The sequence below is a fragment of the Setaria viridis genome, chromosome 4 (genome assembly GCF_005286985.2).
Source record: "Setaria viridis chromosome 4, Setaria_viridis_v4.0, whole genome shotgun sequence".
NCBI lineage: Eukaryota > Viridiplantae > Streptophyta > Magnoliopsida > Poales > Poaceae > Setaria > Setaria viridis.
The window spans coordinates 29,499,316-29,513,195 of NC_048266.2; the positions used below are offsets into that span (position 1 = coordinate 29,499,316).

General features: G+C 44.5%; 1 long non-coding RNA gene across 1 annotated transcript; it reads right to left on the reverse strand.

Annotated features, from left to right (window-relative positions):
• Positions 1-9,619: 9,619 nt before the first annotated feature.
• On the reverse strand, positions 9,620-13,627 carry LOC140222510 (uncharacterized). The gene is made up of 3 exons (XR_011898049.1): positions 13,344-13,627; positions 10,200-11,707; positions 9,620-10,108 (listed from the first exon to the last, which is right to left on the reverse strand). It is a non-coding gene; the product is annotated as an uncharacterized lncRNA (long non-coding RNA).
• Positions 13,628-13,880: the final 253 nt, after the last annotated feature.

The window sequence follows — 13,880 nt, forward strand, 5'->3', positions numbered from 1 at the left end:
TTTCAATTTTGGTAAGGTGAGAAAAGATTTCCTTGCTTTTGAGATATAACCAAAATAGGATCACATTATTTGTTAATAATCGTCACACATTGATTTTCAACCTCTCAAAAAACTAATGCACAATTCAAAGTACATTCTCACTAAATGAAACATAAAATTCGATCCATCTTGGTTTCTCAGGGCATGCGAGTAGGAGAATGATCCATTGGGAATTAAATGAGGGAATAGCATAAATTGGTTCCAAGTAACCATGCCTACACGAGAACCAAGGAAGACTGGCTGCGTGGATGTGGAGGATGTGACATTACATGGCGCTTGAACGTGGACAGTGGCCACGTTAATCCTCGGGTACAAATTAGAATTTGTTACAATATTTGAAAAAAGTATGTACAGATGTATGATCCGTTATAGGAAAAGTGAATAGGACGGACCAAAATGTTCGAACCTTTATTGGAAAAAATGGTTTGAATTTTGGCAAGGTGAGTAAGGATTTCCTTGGTTTTGAGAAAGAGCTAAATAGAATTACATTATTTTTTAATATTCGTCTCATTGATTTTCAACCTCTAAAAAAATCGATGCACTATTCCAGCTACAACCACATTCTATGAAACATAAAATTCGATACATCTTGGCCTCTCGAGCTATGTGAGTAGGAGAACCACCCCTTAGCAAATTGATGAGGGAAGATCAGAAATTATTTTCAAGTGCGAGTACCCATGTCTACATGGGAACCAAGGAAGAGAGAAAGGGTGAGGGAGAGGAAATAGAGCACAAAAATAGGGGATTTATCTTCCATCGAAAGGAAAAAGTCCATTGATCTTACAAACAAAAGATTCCATTAATCTTACAAACAACAGATAACAATATACAAAGATGTTTAGGGTTCCAACGAAATCTAAAGTTACTAATTAACAGCATAGCAACGATAACAGCATTGATCTTCCACCGGCGTGGCTCAATCAGTTCCGGGCCATGACGCGGTGGCGACTTCAGTTCGTCTTGTTCTTGCCCCTCAAGGGTGTGGACGTTGCCATCCCCAGGACATGATCCTTGACCTCATTCAGGATCTTCCACCGCTGCCTTCTGCCAAGGCAGATGGGGCACGCGAAGGTGTTGTTGTTGGAGGTATGCCCTAGAGGCAATCATAGAGATGATGATATTCCATTTGTATCCATGATTTGTATATTGTGTTCATTGAATATCCATTAAAGGCTACTTGAATTGATTTGCAATTATGTAAATTGTATGTGAAACTCTTTACTTGTATGGTTATTCTAAAATTGTCCCTAGTCGGAGTTCATGTGAGGACACACATGAATATTAGACTAGCATATGTATTAGTTGATGACTATGTTTCACAAGTCATGGACATGGAGATGTTGAACTAATAATGTGGACACATGTGGAGACATGTGCTAGGACTGACCCAACACGAGAAGTAGTTATCTCTTTAAACAACATCTACGCTTTATCCTTAGACATGAGATTGTCGCATGTATTCAAGATGTCGATCGACCTACTTAGGGGCTTGCGACACTTCCTCCCTGCACGTGTGGATACCTTGGAGGTGTTGCGCCTGCAGCACTTGGACGAGCCGCCGACGAGCCACGACGAGCCACGATGAGCCGACGACGAGCCGCGGCACGAGGGCGATCTTGCTGCACGTGGACGAGCTGCTGAGGAGCTGCTGGACGTTGACGTGATCGACTACGTACGACTACGTTGATCGACTACGTACGACTACGTTGATCGTCTTCACTGCATCGACGCAAATCTACATCTTCCGCACCAGTAGTGCGTCGAGTGGTAATCCCGTGATCCTTATACGACAGTTCTTCCTGGCTATACGCGGTAGAAAATTTTGATTTGCGCTAGTGTAGCCTACCTCGTATCCCAACAGTAGTATCAGAGCCGTAGCTGTTTAGTTTTGGATTCGGGATGTGTGCATATGGAGATATGCGAGTTTTCAGTTTGATCTATGTCCTGGTTTCGTGTTCTTGCTGCAATGGTAGTGTAACGACATACTCCTACCGGTCGGTTTCCGCCATCGGAGTTAAGTGATACACGTAAATCCAGTTGTAGTGAGCGAAGATCAATATGATTGGTCGAATTGAAATCCAGGGTCATACGCAAGGCGCATTAGATGTGCAATAGTAGATGAGATCTACTGCCGGGGTCGGGATTTTTGCCGTATGCGTATGCTTCGGTAAATCAGCCGTAACTTTTCGGTACGATCTCGGATCGGGGCGAATTTTATATGAAAATTGATCTACAAAACAAGTTACACATGAAATTCAACGGATTTGCCGTTTTTGGCGAAATTAGATTTCCCAAATTCGGCTTGGAAGATGGAGTTTCGGGCATCCGAAGTTTGGAACGTTAGGACGCTTAACTCTATTTTGCAGGATATATGTATCTTATGATCGGTATGGCCCCTTTGTGTATGTGATGCATATGTGTAACTCATTCGTGACTTGCGTGTCGCGCGTACGGCAACACGGCAGGAGCCATATGTGTTGTCACTTTATTGTATTTAATGGTCTGCGTACCAATCTGTGATGATCCAAGCAACTATGTAATCTTCATTACTAGCTTCTTTACTAGCTATTAAGTGTAATAGCATGTTCTAGTTCTTGGAGGACTCATCACCATGAGGATGGCGCACATGGAACATGGAGATGGAGATCACCATGGTGAACAGGTTCTATGGAGATGGAAATCACCATGTGAAAACGGACCATACTGTGTCACAACTGTGTGAATGCTGTTCTGTTTATGTTTTACTTTCTGCATGCTGTGATGTTAGAAGTAGAACGATTCCTCACAAAGTTTAAGTTAGTATGCACTCCCAACTAAAACTTGCACCGTCCCATGTCTTGTACAATTAGTGGTGGGTCTATGAAATTAGGGTGCCACTAATTTTCCTTGACTAGACAGGTTTGTGTCGGACACTTACACGCATAAGGGTTGGTTTGCTTAACAAGGTTATCTTAACGGTTAAGGACCTTGGGGCATAAAGGTTGGGTGCGGAGACATAAAGATGTCACCCAACAACAGGAGTCATATGTGATATGATTAGCAAGAGTTGCTTACCGATCTACCTTGTTTGCTAGCGGTGATGCTAAAGCTCACTAGTAGACTTGTTAGTTGTGGATCCTGAATCACTAAGTTTCAATAGAGGGATATTGATTTTAGTGGGAGTAGATTCTGTTAAAATAGTTTAATGTGATTTGCTCTATCATGGATACGTTTGTCTTAGTGTATTTTGCATTACTTTTGTTGTAAAATGGCACCTAGCAACACCACCACATCGTTTGCTTTGCGTTCGGTCCTTCAGAAGGACAAGTTGAATGGAACAAACTACTCGGATTGGATCCGTAACCTGAGAATTGTTCTCAGGGCCGATAAAAAGGAAGATGTTCTAGACACCCCACTACCACCAGTACCTGCTGATGATGCATCTGCTGCCGTTAAGGCTGCTTACAAGAAGGCATTTGATGCTAATCTTGAGGTAAGCTGCCTTATGCTTGCTTGCATGGAACCTGAGCTACAGATGCAGTTCGAAACAAATCACGAGGCACACGATATGATCGTGGCGCTCAAAGACATGTTCCAGACACAGGCTAGGACTGAAAGGTTCAATGTGTCCAAAGCCTTTCTGGAGTGCAAGCTAGCAGAAGGCGCAGCAGTAGGACCACATGTAATCAAGATGGTTGGTTACACTCAGCGATTGGAGAAGCTGGGCTTCCCAATGGGCAAAGAGTTGGCCACTGACTTCATTCTTTCATCTCTTCCGCCTAGCTATGGGAACTTCATCTCGAACTACCATATGCATGGGACGGAGAAGGGTCTGAATGAACTGTGTGGTATGCTCAAGAGAGCGGAGGTAGACATTAAGAAAAACACTAGTACCAGCCATGTGATGGCTATACAGAACAAGCCTAGCTTTAAGAAGAAGGGCAATTCTTGGAAGAAGAAAGGCAAGGCTGGAACGTCCAAGCCAAACCCAGCGCCCAAGGTTAAAGCTGAACCTGGACCTGCTCCAGACAAAGAGTGCTTTTACTGTCATGAACTTGGTTACTGGAAGAGAAACTGCAAGCAGTACCTAGCTTCGTTGAAGAATGGCGGAAGTAAGAGTACTTCTACCTCAGGTACGCTTGTTGTTAATGTTATAGACAACATATTTCTCGCTGATACAATTATTAATTCTTAGGTATTTGATACTGGATCGGTTGCTCATATTTGCAATTCGATGCAGGGAATGATAAGAAGTAGAAGCGTGGAAAGAGGAGAAGTTGATTTCCGCGTGGGCAATAATGCAAGAGTTGCTGCGTTGACCGTCAGGACGATGCAACTCCACCTCCCGTCAGGATTTATTATGGAGTTGAATAATTGTTATTTCGTTCCTAGTTTAAGTCGAAACATTTTGTCTCATTCATGCTTAATGAAGGATGGTTATTCATTTGCGAGTGAAAATAATGGTTGTGTGATCTCTAAGAATGATATGTTTATGGCTTTTGCACCCATTGTGAATGGATTATTTGTTTTAAATCTTGATGGTTCACCTATCTGTAACGTAAGTGCTAAAATGCCTCGATCTAATGATTTGAGTCCTACCTACTTGTGACATTGTCGTTTGGGTCATATAAGTGAAAAGCGCATGAAGAAGCTCCATTCTGATGGACTTTTAACTTCGTTTGATTTTGAATCATACGAGACATGTGAGGCTTGCTTGCTAGGCAAGATGACCAAGACGCCTTTCATAGGATTTCCTGAGAGAGCAGTAGACTTGTTGGAACTCGTACATAGTGATGTATGCGGACAAATGAGCACGACGGCTAGAGGAGGATTCCAATACTTCATAACTTTCACTGATGATTTTAGTAGATATGGCTATGTCTACTTGATGAGGCACAAGTCTGAAACATTTGAAAAGTTCAAGGAATTTCAGAATGAAGTTGAAAATCCGTGGCAAGAAAATTATGGCCTTACGATCTGATCGTGGAGGCGAGTATTTGAGCCACGAGTTTAGCAATCATCTAAAGAGTTGCGGAATTGTTCCACAACTTACGCCGCCTGGAACACCTCAGAGAAACGGTGTGTCCGAGCGACGTAATCGAACTTTGTTAGACATGGTTCGATCAATGATGAGCCAGTCGGACCTACCGTTGTCATTTTGGGGATACGCTCTAGAAACAGCAGCTTTCACACTTAATAGGGTACCATCTAAATCCGTAGTTAAGACACCATATGAAATATGGACTGGAAAGGTTCCTAGTTTGTCTTTTCTAAAGATTTGGGGATGTGAAGTGTTTGTCAAGCGATTTCAGTCGAACAAGATCACACCCAAGTCGGATAAGTGCATTTTCGTGGGATATCCAAAGGAAACTTTGGGATATTATTTCTACAACGGATCAGAAGGCAAATTGTTTGTCGCTTGGAACGGGGTTTTCCTAGAGAAAGAGTTTCTCAAAGGAGAGAAGAAGTTCAAGATGAGCCGATCGGGCAAGAATCAATGAATGATGCTATTGTAGCAGAACAAGTTGAGATACCCATGGCAAGAGAAGCACCGCCACAACCACGAAGGTCGGCAAGGCTCCGCGAAATGCGTGAAATATTATTGTTGGACAATGATGAGCCTGCGACATATGCAGAAGCAATGATGGACCCAGACTCCGAAAAATGGCAGAGTGCCATGCAATCCGAAATAGAGTCCATGGGAGACAATCAAGTTTGGAACTTTGTTGACCCGCCTGATGGTGTTAAAACCATAGAGTGCAAGTGGATCTATAAGAAGAAAAAGGACATGGATGGAAATGTTCACATCTATAAAGCACGACTTGTCGCAAAAGGTTTTCGACAAGTTCAAGGAGTTGACTACGACGAGACCTTCTCGCCCATAGTGATGCTTCAGTCCATTCGGATTATTCTAGCTATAGCTGCATATTTCGATTATGAGATATGGTAGATGGATGTCAAGACAGCTTTTCTGAATGGAAACCTAGCTGAGGACGTGTATATGATACAGCTCGATGGGTTTGTCGATCCAAAAAATGCTGGAAAGGTATGCAAGCTTCAGAGATCCATTTATGGATTGAAGAAAGCATCTAGGAGTTGGAACATTCGTTTTGATGAAGTGGTCAAAGGGTTTGACTTCACCAAGAACGAAGAAGAGTCTTGTGTTTACAAGAAGGTTAGTGGGAGCTCTGTAGTATTTCTAATCTTATATGTGGATGACATATTGCTGATTGGAAATAACATTCCTATGCTTGAGTCTGTAAAGACTTCACTGAAAAATAGTTTTTCGATGAAGGACTTAGGAGAAGCGGCATATATTCTGGGTATTAAGATCTATAGAAATAGATCGAGAAGACTTGTAGGATTAAGCCAAGATACTTACATTGATAAAGTGTTGAAGCGGTTCAGCATGGAAAAGGCAAAGAAAGGGTTCTTGCCTACGTCACATGGCATACATCTCAGCAAGACTCAGTGTCCTTCGACTGCTGATGAGCGGAATCGCATGAGTAGAGTGCCATATGCCTCGGCTATTGGATCTATCATGTATGCAATGATAAGTACTCGCCCAGATATTTCATATGCGCTAAGTATGACAAGCAGACACCAATGTGATCCAGGTGAGAGTCACTGGACAGCGGTGAAAAACATTCTTAAGTACTTGAGAAGGACTAAAGATATGTTCCTCGTCTATGGAGGTGAGGAGGAGCTCGTTGTAACAGGTTACACCGATGCTAGTTTCCAAACCGACAGAGATGATTCAAAGTCACAATCAGGATTTGTGTTCACGCTAAATGGTGGTGCTGTTAGTTGGAAGAGTTCCAAACAGGAGACGGTGGCCGATTCTACGACAGAAGCCGAGTACATCGCGGCTTCGGAAGCCGCGAAGGAGGGTGTTTGGATAAGGAATTTCGTTATTGAGCTTGGTGTGTTCCCAAATGCGTCCAGCCCATTAAATCTCTACTGTGATAATAATGGGGCAATTGCACAAGCAAAGGAGCCAAGGAACCACCAGAAGAACAAACACGTAATGCGGCGATTTCATCTCATTCGAGACTTCGTTAACCAGGGTGAGATCAAGATATGCAAAATACACACGGATCTGAACATTTCTGATCCGTTGACAAAACCACTCCCACAGGCTAAGCATGATGCGCATGTAAGAGCTATGGGTATTAGGTACCTTGTAGATTGACTCTAGTGCAAGTGGGAGACTGTTGGAGGTATGCCCTTGAGGCAATCATAGAGATGATGATATTCCATTTGTATCTATGATTTGTATATTGTGTTCATTTAATATCCATTAAAGGCTACTTGAATTGATTTGCAATTATGTGAATTGTATGTGAAACTCTTTACTTGTATGGTTATTCTAAAATTGTCCCTAGTCGGAGTTCATGTGAGGACACACATGAATATTAGACTAGCACAAGTATTAGTTGATGACTATGTTTCACAAGTCATGGACATGGAGATGTTGAACTAATAATGTGGACACATGTGGAGACATGTGCTAGGACTGACCCAACACGAGAAGTAGTTCTCTCTTTAAATAACATATACGCTTTGTCCTTAGACCTGAGATTGTCACATGTATTCAAGATGTGGATCGACCTACTTAGGGGCTATCAAACGCTACGCCGTAACAGGGTAGTTATAAAGGTAGCTTTCGGGTTTATCAAGAAGCATGCTATGAGACATGGTCAATCAAGATGGGATTTGCCCCTCTCTGATTGAGTGATATCTCTGGGCCACTCGAGTGATCGGATCCGAAAATGCATGGCCATGCTACGTACGGTTAAGAGTTAACCTACAAAGGGATTCCGAATCACAGAATCGAGAAAGAACGGTCGGCTTGAAGCTAGACCAAATATCGTGAGGCAAAGGGAATAGCATGTATATTATATTGTGATGGTTCGTCTGATATGATCTTCGTGTGCGTATAGGAGTTGGCACGTCTTACTAGAGGCCGCTACCGACTATTGGGCCGAGTAGGAGTACTCGGGCCATGTCTATACGTATCCGAACCCATAGGGTCACACACTTAAGGGGCTGGAAGCCCAATTCGGATCTGATCCGAGTTGGATTAGGTTTAGAAGTACTAATGGGCCTCGGACCCAGAGGCCCGTCAGGAACCTCTATAAATAGAGGGGTGGGGGCGCCCTAGGGTTTACACCTTTTGGCAAAACACATCTGCCGCGCCTCCCACGCCCTCGCCTGTTGCAACTCGCGGATCTAGCAGTCCGGCTTGCGACGCTTCCTCTCTGCACGTGTGGATACCTTGGAGGTGTTGCGCCTGCAGCACTTGGACGAGCCGCCGACGAGCCACGACGAGCCGACGACGAGCCGCGGCATGAGGGCGATCTTTCTGCACGTGGACGAGCTCTTGAGAAGCTGCTGGACGTTGACGTGATTGACTACGTACGACTACGTTGATCGACTACGTACGACTACGTTGATCGTCTTCACTGCATCGACGCAAATCTACATCTTCCGCACCAGTAGTGCGTCGAGTGGTAATCCCGTGATCCTTATACGGCAGTTCATCCTGGTTATACGCGGTAGAAATTTTGATTTGCGCTAGTGTAGCCTACCTCGTATCCCAACAGTTGTCAGCGTGGAGGAAGACGCGCAAAGCATGGTCCCAGGGGAAGGGTGTGGGGTAGCCGTGGCGATGGTCGTCAGATGAGTCTGTCTCAATCTAGGACTCAGAGTTGGAGTCGAACACATCAGCTTGAAGGGTCACCTTCAAGATCAACTTCCGAGGCGGTGACGAGGGCGCGGGGGTGGAGGAAGCCGCCCCCACCATCGGAGGAGGCTAGGAACACGCCGGGGAACCCCTAGCAGCTTCGCGGCGACCATCCATGAGCGACGGCGGGTTGAGGTCGGTGGCGTCAGATCGTGATCCCGATGACAAGCGCGACGGCGGGTTGAGGTCCACGTCAACGTGGCGCTGTAGCGCTGCTGAGAAGTTGTTGCGGCCGGGGGCAAGGCGGGAGCGTGACAAGAAACCGCCACGAGAGCGCGACGACTAGGAGGCACCGGAGGATTACTCAATGTGCGCGGGGAGCTGGTAGGGGAGAGGCGTGCGACGGGGAGCAAGAGGAGGCGGGAGCCGAGGGGCAGACAGATCGCTTCATGGCGTCGGCCGGGCTGCAGGGGTAAGGCGCACGCATCGGGGACAAGATGGTAATGGAACTGGCGACGACGTCGATGGTGGGGGAAATGGTGATAAAATAAGGAGTTCCTCGCCTTCCATGGGAAGTTGCACCAGCTTCCCTAGGAAGCTAGGCAAGGCAACCGGTTCCTCGAAGAACGCGCGGGAACAGGAACCGGTACGGTAACCGCCGGAGGCTGTGGCATCGAATAATCGATTTAGATCGTCGATGTGCAGATGAACGGCTACGACAAGTAGGCAACGCCTGCCTCGGTGGCACGTTTTCATTTCTATAAAGAACTATAAAAGACAATTCCTACACAAGCGTGCAGTTAGTCTGGTGGTATGGGTTGCCCACCACAAACATGTGGTCTCAAGTTCGACTCCTAAGGAGTCGCTTTTTTCTTGCCATATTTTTATCAATTTTTCACAAGAGTATTCCTAGAGTAAACACACAAACAACTTCATAAACAACTTTTTTTTACAAGTGCCTCGAGACACATTGACAAATTCAGACAAAATCTAGATGGTTGACCATACATAGGAACATCACAAATACAGATAAAGGAAACTACGTTAAGATTGTTCACCGCAGCTACGAACTTCACCATCTACTTAATTAGCCTTGCCACGAAGCATCAATCCCGCGACAACCACAAATAAAGCAAGCATCATGTGCGCGAGTTTGACATTATGCCTATAATTCCCAATGAACTTCAGCTCGGCAGTAGCCTTCTAAAGTTGTTACCACACCGTCTTGATCTAATTCCTAATCGCTCTAAGCTCCCTGTTAGCTTTTGCCAATTCTTCCTCTCAATTCTTTGCATCCTCCTCAGCTTGCACCTTCTTCTTCATGAGCTTCACCAGAACACCAAAGGCCCTATCATCCCATTCTAGATCAACCCAGGTCATGTAACCGTATTGCTTCTTTTCATCCTACAAATTAAACGTCCCTTTACAAATTGTCGTTGGCAATAATAACATGAAACCACGGAACCAAAATCTCTGTGAAGCAGGTAGCCATTACCTTTGGGCAGCAAGCAAACCGACAGCCAGGGTTGAGAAAGGTCCAAGAATACTTCACCACAGCACGTAACATGAATTTAATTGGTAATATTACAGACTCCTTGTCAAAGTTGACCCAACTTAGACTACTCGACGTATCATCCAACAAACTGAGTGGGAAAATTCCTAGTTGGGTTTGGAGTTTGAAGAATCTAGAAATGCTCTATCTTTATGATAACTCTTTCCATGGTCAAATAAGTGGGACCGTTGGAGCAAGAAATTTGGTCAAGATCTGCATTTCAACCAACCTTCTGACAGGACAGATACCAGAGGATTTCGGTAAGCTAAAGAATCTGACCATACTTTCCTTGTACAACAACCAACTCTCTGGCTCAATTCCAAATAGTATCACTCTTCTCCCAATGCTCCAAGATGTGCAGCTTTCAGACAATGCTCTGTCTGGTGTTCTACCCAAGGAGCTAGGAGCACACTCAATGATTTCCAGTTTAAACATAGCATATAACAATTTATCAGGGGAGCTACCTGAGAGAATTTGTACACACGAGGCCCTTCAAAACATTGATTTGTCCAGTAACAGTTTGTCTGGTGATATTCCAGCATCTCTCACAACTTGCAGCAGTTTGTATTACCATATTATTGCCCAATAACAAATTTACAGGTAGATTTCCACCTGGCATATGGTTGCTGCCGAAGCTCACCATCGTCAAGGTTCATGATAATGCTTTCACTGGCTCGCTGCCGAGTGGATTAGGTCCAAGTGTTGCAACAATTGATATCAGCAACAATAGATTCTCTGGCAGATTACCAGCAACTGGTACCAATCTATCTTACTTAAGCACAACAAACAATTTGATCTCTGGTGAAATCCCAACAAACCTCATTGATCATGCACCACTGCAGGTCCTGATTCTCTCTCAAAACATGCTATCAGGGTTGCTACCTTCAAGGATCTGGCACAAAGTGTCCCTCAGAGAGCTTGACCTTAGCAAGAACTACCTCTCTGGGGAGATCCCAGACACGGTTGGGGAGACGACGTGCATCTATAAAATAGATCTATCTGAGAACAATCTATATGGTCCAATACCATCAGAACTGGCACAACTGAACCCAGGCTTCCTCAATCTCTCCAGTAACCAACTGAGCGGCCAGATTCCACTTCCTTGCCAGAAGGAAGGTGAAGGATTTATTTACAGCTTTCTATCCAATCCTGCTCTGTGTTCCTCAAACCATGTTGGAAACTTTCCTGAGTGTGTTAGAGAAAATAAGCACTCGAGGAGATCAGTAACCATTTTCGTGGTCCTTGGTACAACCATTCTCATGTGCACAGGGCTGTATCGTTTTAATAAGATTAGAACATTCCTCACAAAGAAAAAAGATAGTGATCAATCTCCACAGTGGAAGCTGACAACCTTCCACAGCATTAATTTCAATGCTCAAGACATTCTTTATGGAGTCACACATGGAAACCTTGTTGGCAGTGGCGGCTCAGGCAAGGTATATAGGATAAGCCTAGTTAACAGCAACGGGAAGATAGCTGTCAATAAAATATGCAATGGCCTAAGGAAGGATGATATGCTGGAAAAACAGTTTCAAGCTGAAATTGAGACTCTTGAATCCATCCGGCATGCCAACATTGTCAAGCTTCTCAGGTGTATATCAAGCTCAGAGTCAAAGCTCCTGATTTATGAATACATGGAACATGGTAGCCTATATGATTGTTTGCATAAGAAAAACCTGACTAGTACAACTGAACTGTTAAATTGGCCAGAGAGGATATCAATAGCAATTGATGCAGCTAGAGGCCTGAGCTACATGCACCATGATTGCTCTCCACCTATAGCACATCAAGATGTCAAGTCCAGCAATATCTTGTTGGATCTTGAGTTCAAAGCAAAAATTGCAGACTTTGGGCTGGCCCGTGCACTTGTTAAATCTGGCGAGCCAGAGTCGATCTCAACAATGGTTGGATCATTTGGATATATGGCTCCAGGTAAGTACTTCGTATATCTTTTTTTTTTCTCTTATTACCCTGTGGTATTGTTGTATGACAGACTAATCCCACTGTTTGCTAGAGTTTGGAAGCATACGAAAAATGAACGAGAAAGTTGATGTCTACAGATTCGGGGTGGTTCCCTTGGAGCTCACAACTGGGAGACGTGCAACTGGTGAGGGTGGTGGGCATGAGAATTTAGCACAATGGGCTTGGTGGAAATTTCAAGAAGAGGGCTTTCAGTTAATAAATATAATCGATGAAAAAATACGAGAAGCACCCTACTTCCATGAGGTTCAACTTGTATTCAAGCTAGGACTAATTTGAACAGGAACAAAACCATCATTAAGGCCGACGATGAAGGAGGTCTTGAGGGTGCTACAGCGCTAAATGGAGTATGTCAGTCATAAATCATCCCAAGTGGCGCGGACTGGAACGTTTGTTGAATCCTAGAGACCAAGACAAATTCCAGGAAAGGAAAATAAATGGCCCATGTATCACAAACATGTATCTTAGGGATATTTATTATGTAATTACCATGCATAAAATTCTATCATACAGTTTACTCTATTTGATAACTGAATCACCAGCTTTTGATATATCCTTATAAGTTCATAGCTTGTCGGTCATGCAGGCGCAATTTACTGGCTATTATAACTTTATAAGTTCCAACCAGGCTATAGGCAACACCACTTCACCACGCTAGGTTAGTACACTAAAAATAGCAATTCCTTAAAGTAGTAGTTTCAACTGCGAGCACAAGCAAACGATATCTGCCGCAAAGTGATAGCATGTGGAATTAGTAGCAAGAGTGGGTTGAAGCATTCCGATGATCTCCACAACCAAGTCGAAGAAACAGGAGTGGGTCATTTGGGCCTTGTGGAGCTGAACTAATCTTATTTAGTGCCGCCGCTAGCATTGCTCCACTTTTGGCTGAAACAAAGGCATGGAGGCACTAGAAATTCGATCCGGCACTCTCTTCCTAAGCGCATTCGATGCCAGATCGGCATCCTAATCAAAGCGCTCTTACCGCAACTGCAGCGCGCTCATCGACCAATATGTATTTTTTTTAGAGTTATTGAGCAGTATGCATCAATCCAGGATTGAAGTTGACGTCTCAATTAAACCAGAGGCGCTAGGCTTATAGTAAAGTACCTTTGAGTTATCCTCAGCTAAGGAGGTGAGGGGGCAGCGAGACGCCCCGGTGCGGAGGCGGCGCCTCAACCGTTCGACGAGGGAGGCGTCGTGGCTGGAACAAAAACACCTCGGGCGCACGACGGCGCGGGGATGCGGGCCGACGACCGAGGGGGCCATCGGGTCCATGGTAGCACGCCGCCCGCCGCCGCCGCGGCAACGCTTCGGCGGCGTTCGGCCGATGAGGCGAATAAGCCACCGATGGGATTTCGGGATGTAACTATGGGCCTATGGCTCGCCTAGTAGTAGATACCACCATCTATATGTGGCGCCATTGTACTTGCTGTACTTACGTCGGCCCAGCATCGTTGTGGGTAGCAAGCCCACGGAATCAGTCTCTTGCTTTGTTATTTTTTCTGAACTAGTAGAGTGCACGTGTTTAAAAAGCTAATAAACTAATCAGTTCAAGTGACCATCACACAACAACTTAATTGATTTATTCAGAGTTTAGTTAGAACAACTAATCACTTCAAGTGACCATTGAATTTCTAAAGATTC